The sequence below is a fragment of the Schistocerca piceifrons genome, chromosome 8 (assembly GCF_021461385.2).
Source record: "Schistocerca piceifrons isolate TAMUIC-IGC-003096 chromosome 8, iqSchPice1.1, whole genome shotgun sequence".
Lineage (NCBI taxonomy): Eukaryota > Metazoa > Arthropoda > Insecta > Orthoptera > Acrididae > Schistocerca > Schistocerca piceifrons.
In genome coordinates this window covers 78,463,521-78,469,520 of record NC_060145.1, presented here as the reverse complement: position 1 = coordinate 78,469,520, position 6,000 = coordinate 78,463,521, and positions in this window count along the sequence as shown.

Sequence of the window (6,000 nt, the reverse complement as noted above, 5' to 3'; positions counted from 1 at the left end):
GGCGGGAGGGGCCGCGCAGTCCGTGACGTAGCGCCTCTAACCGCTCGGCCATTCCGCGTAGGTCAGGGCCACACTATAAGGTCCTTTCCCGAAGGAGGAGCAGGTTACTGGGACACCTGTTAGAGCATTAACTTGCTATTGCAAGATGATAGGAGGGACATTTAGCGGGGCAGACAACAACTAGACATGCAGAACACATTGTGATGGACGTTTTATGTAGTAGTTACGTGGGGATGAAAATATTAGCACAACACGGGTACAGATGGAGGATAGGAGGAAATCGGTGTAAAAATTTATGACATGAAAAAACAATTGCGTAACTGACGGACTTGTTTTCCTTGCAGGGAAAGTCGCCGGAAACAGCCCGATGGTGAATAACTCCTGCACATCGTGACACCTTCGTTGGGTGCTGCAACGCAGTCTTTCACCTGTTTACGCGGCTCTTCTAAAGGATTAACATCTAATGAGTATTCTACTTCCTCTCAAACTTGTATCTTGAATATACAGTTCTTATGTTACGATTTTTAAATAATAAAGCATGCGCATCTATTGTCGTGTACTTACTTAAAGACATCCTGTGAAAAACTTCTCAAAAAAAAAAAAAAAAAAAAAAGAGAAACAAAAACAAAAAAAGGCACGTAACATGAATAAGATGTACTCTCCTACAAGCAATCAGTCAGCACATTGGCTATGCAAACATCTGTAAAGTCTTTAACTCAAGTCTGCCACTTAACCTTTATGCTTCGTTGTGGATGAAATTCTCCAATTTACGATGATTTGACACAGCAAGGGTTACTTAAGAGCGTTTCTAGAAAGCACTCACCGATTTATTGTGGTTATTATATTTTTCGCTTGGAAACGATAAAATGTATTGCATTTCAGGAAATAAAGTTAGTCATATCCAGATTTATGAATATATAGGGTGAATCATTTCAATCTGTAGTGGGGAATACATCGGGATAGAGATGAGGTTGGTTCAAATGGCTCTGAGCACTATGGGACTCAACTGCTGAGGTCATTAGTCCCCTAGAACTTAGAACTAGTTAAACCTAACTAACCTAAGGACATCACAAACATCCATGCCCGAGGCAGGATTCGAACCTGCGACCGTAGCGGTCTTGCGGTTCCAGACTGCAGCGCCTTTAACCGCACGGCCACTTCGGCCGGCATAGAGATGAGGTACAGGAAAATGTTTCAGATAAAAGTTGTAAGTGATAAAGAGCGTTAAGCATTGCCGCTAATGGCCGTGAACTTGAAAGTGATTTTCACGATGATTTGGAGTTTAAAGTGATTTTCTAAAATGAAAACGGTAATATTTAAGATTTGAAATGATACACTATTCAAGGTCATGACAAGACATAATGGTCAAATAATCAAATATGTTTTTAGTTATAGTAGGGATTATCTCGGAGTAGAGGAGGGATACAGCAAACCACAATGTTAGAAGCAAATTGGAAGGTGTGTAAGGAGTCACAGGTCACTACCAGTAAAGACGATCTTAATTGTCGTAGGTCATTCGAAGATCGAGTCTTGTTGCATGGAATCCCCTATTTGTGACGTAGTTTTTGGAAAAAACGAAGAAAGATTTGAGCTTCCAGTTCTAATTTACGTCTTTATTGGGAAAAAAAAACATGATGACGTACAGATGTTATTTTGACAGTTGAATCACACAAACACACAAATAAAATGTAGTTCATTGATTTAAAGTCGTTGAGTGGCTTCTTGGTCACTCACTCTTTAAGATGCCCCTTCCATCGTGTATCTAATACTGTATTTTGCTGCATCCCTTCTCTATTCCGAGTTAATCCCTACTAGAACTAAAAATATATTTGCTTATTTGACCTACATTGAACCTTTCCTTGACCTTGAATAATGAATCGTTTTGTACCTCTTTTTAAATATTAAATCAAATATTAGAGTTCCCATTTAAGGAAAAAATCACTTTACTCTCCAAATCACCTCGGAAATCACGTTCAGTGTCACGGCCAATAGTACCAATGCGCGGTTCTCTTTGCCACCTATAACTTTTATCTAAACCTTTTTACTGTATCTTATCTCTATCCCGAATTATTCCCCATTACGGATAAAAATGCTCCACCTACTATACTGACAGCCTATGTCATGTTATTGCAGTAATTACAAAATTTATCTAGTCAAATTTACGAAGATCTGGGCAGTATGAGTTCCTTTATCACTATGACTTTGGACCCCTTCTGGGCCGATCTATGGATATTGCTGGCAATCGGAATATTTCAACATCAAGCAGTCAGCTCATAGAGAGACAAAATTGTTAAGGCTTTCGTGGCCAGTTGTTGACAAACTGCCTATTGGCTTCTGTCTCGGGTTCTTCGGCCGACGTTCATGTGACGATTTTACTGACGTTTCGCCAGCACGAGTGTCTGGCATTGTCAAAGCTTCAACCTTCATTGCCGGTGGTGAACTGGTGTCGACCTCGCGGCCTCCAACATCCGAGGGCTTCTCAGTGGTCATTTCCGGTGCTACCTGCGACGGTTGTTCGCTGCAGTACGGGAAGCCAGAATCCGTTTACCTTACCTGTTTCTTATTGAAGCTGTTCGCGTGTTTTTGTATTTCCACAGCTTCTCTGAACAGAGTGTGATAATGCTTCTCTACAGCCAGAACTTCCGTGTCGGCGAATTTTATTACATGGTCGGTCTCACTCAGTGCGTGCTCTGCCACGGCCGGTTTCTCCACCTGCCCCAACCTGCAATGTCGCTTAGGCCTATGTTCTTCGATACTGGTGTTTACTGATCGTCCTGTCAGTCCGACATAAGCTTTTCCGCATGTGCGTGGTATACAGTATATTCCCGTCATTGCAAGTGGGTCCCTTTTCTGCATCGAACGACCGTCGCAGGTAGCAAGAGGAGAACCGCACCGGAAATGACCGCGGAGAAGCCCTCGGACGTTGGCGCGACAGGTACATGTAGTCCGCGGCCCCGAGCTCGGCTCCAGTTCACCACCGGCAATGGAGAGTGAAGCTTTGACAATGCCAGCCACTCGTGCTGGCGAAACGTCAGTAAAATCGTCAGATGAACGTCGTCCAAAGAACCCTAGACAGAAGCCAACACGCAGTTTGTCAATTCATAGAGACACCTTTCATGTATTGTGTTGAAAAATGAGACGACGATACTGTCGTACACGAGGACACAGGATGTCTACTACGTCCGACTGTGTCGCCAGAGTACCCCAGTCACTACCAACGATGACTGGAAGTCATAATAAATGTCTCGTCACGCCATGTAGCCAGGAGTAGTACCGCTGCGCCACTCCTAAACGTTAGAAGAATGGGTCCTCACCGCAGGTCGCCGACGTGTTCGTTAACGGTGATCATCCTTGGCAGTGCAGAACAAGACATTATGAAGTCTTTCATCAGCGGTCCATGATTCCCGGTCATAACACCTTGTCAGACGCAGTAGTTTGTGTTGCGGTGTGGTGCGACACGGAATGTTGTAGGGAGTCTATTACTTGTGGCCGGAGGTAGGCACAGATGTGATGGTTCAAATGGCTCTAAGCACTATGGGACTTAACATCTGAGGTCATCAGTCCCCTGGACTTAGAACTACTTAAACCTAACTAACCTAAGGACATCACACACATCCGTGCCCGAGGCAGGGTTCGAACCTGCGACCGTAGCAGCCACGTGGTTCGGGATTGAAGCGCCTAGAACGGATGTAGCTGGTGCACAATACGGCGTTCCCCACACTCCTTTTGTGGTCAGACGTGGTCGACTGTAATTTTGACGACGCGTATGCCTGTCCTCACGTCCCCATGTTGTCCAACATTGGCCCACCGTCTCCTTCAAATGCCCCACAAATCCAGTTACTGGATGTTTCGACCAGTCAGCCAAATGGGGACCACTTGAGGCCCATTTGAAACTCTGCAACTGCTGATAACGCTCCCTTACACGAGTATGCTACATCTCCGTGTTCTTCACAGTGGGAACTCAACATATCATGTTGCTCACTTCCCTTGTATACCCTGCCAGACCTAGTAGCAACAGCAGAAATAAACATCGCTGATGCACATTGTTGGCGGCCGAGTGGTTCTAGGCGCTTCAGTCTGGAACCGCGCTGCTGCTGCGGTCGCAGGTTCGAATCCTGCCTCGTGCATGAATGTATGTGATGTCCTTAGGTTAGTTAGGTTTAAGTAGTTGTATCTGATGACCTCAGATGCTTAGAACCATTTGAACCATTTGAACCACTGTTGGCTGTTTCATCCTTCACAGAGAATTGTAACTCTAGTCATTTGCATACTCACTGATAGTGCGTACATGTACTAAGTTACTCTGAAGTGCGCCGTCCATGTATTCTTGATGGATCACTTTTTTTGTAAGGCGTGGGTCCATAAGCCATTTGTCAATATTGCGTCTGGTGTAACAATACGTAGTAAATAAATGAAAATACAAATTTATTACGTATACACAAATATATGTTCATTTTATTTCATTTATCTATAGCATGCTTTTACAAGTACATAATAGTATCTACTATAAAATGGAACTGAGCAAATGTGAAAACCAGTCAAGAGCACTTCCACTCACTTGATGTAAAGTCCTCAGATCACCGTCAAATTCTCGAAGTGGACGCTTCTTAACAATATGATCGTTTGTTTGGTCCTCCGATCGGCAGTCACACTCAACAGATATACCGGAACCCCACTTCTTCATGGCGTGTACGTACCTTCCTTGTCCAGTTCTAATGTGGTTCAGACTAGATCAGATTGGGCGTGGTACTTCGAAACGCTCTACCTCGTGTATTGGATCTTGAACCGGGTGAGTGTTGTGGGGTGGATGTTCCTTCCAGCGTTGTAGCCATGTGTATGTCACGTCAAAAGAACCGATACTTTCTAAATCAATCCCAAGATTGTTTGTGCTATTTCAGACGAGTTGTTGGTGGTTCTTGCAGAGCGTCTTACAAGGGAGAGTTCTTGTGAGAAGTAATCTCTCTGAGCAAGATCATCTCATTATTTTCATCAAATTATTTTCGTACGTCGTTATCCAAATAGTACCCATCCTATCCCTTTGTACGAACCGAGATAATCAGAAAATGAACTGAAAATCAAGTAAACATTAATTTATTAGATTATCAAAACATAATTTTGCGAACATTTGGACAATTACGTAATAATGAAAGCTTTGGCTGTAGTATGAATAATGTGAGAAATAGAATGATGAAAAAGCCAGTATTAATTCATTTGCTAAATATAGAGTAACTTTCATAATAACAAATTTATAGTGACACTTTACATAACTTGGACTCTGAATTCCACTGTCGAAGCAGAGTTTCTAATTTATAGCTTGTAGCATAATTTATAACTTTTATAACAAAGAAATATTAGAGGAGCTGCTAGGTAAATGACAGTCCTTACCAATGAGCAAATTCAAACTATCTTTCTGCTTGCTACAGCTACGATAGTCAGTATCACTGTCAGTAACGTAACAAAACGTTTCTGTGCGCTGCCAGTAAACAATCTTACTTTAATTGATCTTTGAAAATTAATATAATATGTTACATGTGTTTGCTATTTGCTTATCATCTTACTTCTGTGACATGTGTGGTGTGAAATATTTGAATGTATGCGTTAGGTATTGTTCCTACGCCATGACGCAAATAATTCTTACGCAAGATTACTTACGAGTAAAAAGTTCAATTTCAGTTTAATTATTCTTGTTCCGGTGAGGAACTGATGACCATTGGTTATTTTCAGTAATGAAATATTTTCAAAACGTTTTTTCCAAATTTTCCACTAACTACTGTTAATTAAAAATTAGTTTACGTAATAAAAATATTTAAAGTTAACCGAACTTTTTTTCTAATCGTCATTGCTAAACTACTGAGCAGTGGCGATTCGGTTATAACGTCATCTACTTCTCTCGGTTTTGCATTATTCTTCGGAGTAGATGCCTTTTTCCCACAGATTTGGGACTTTAGGTACATGGTCTATAGAAAAGCCCAATTAACCGGAGAGGTAGGAGGGTTATAA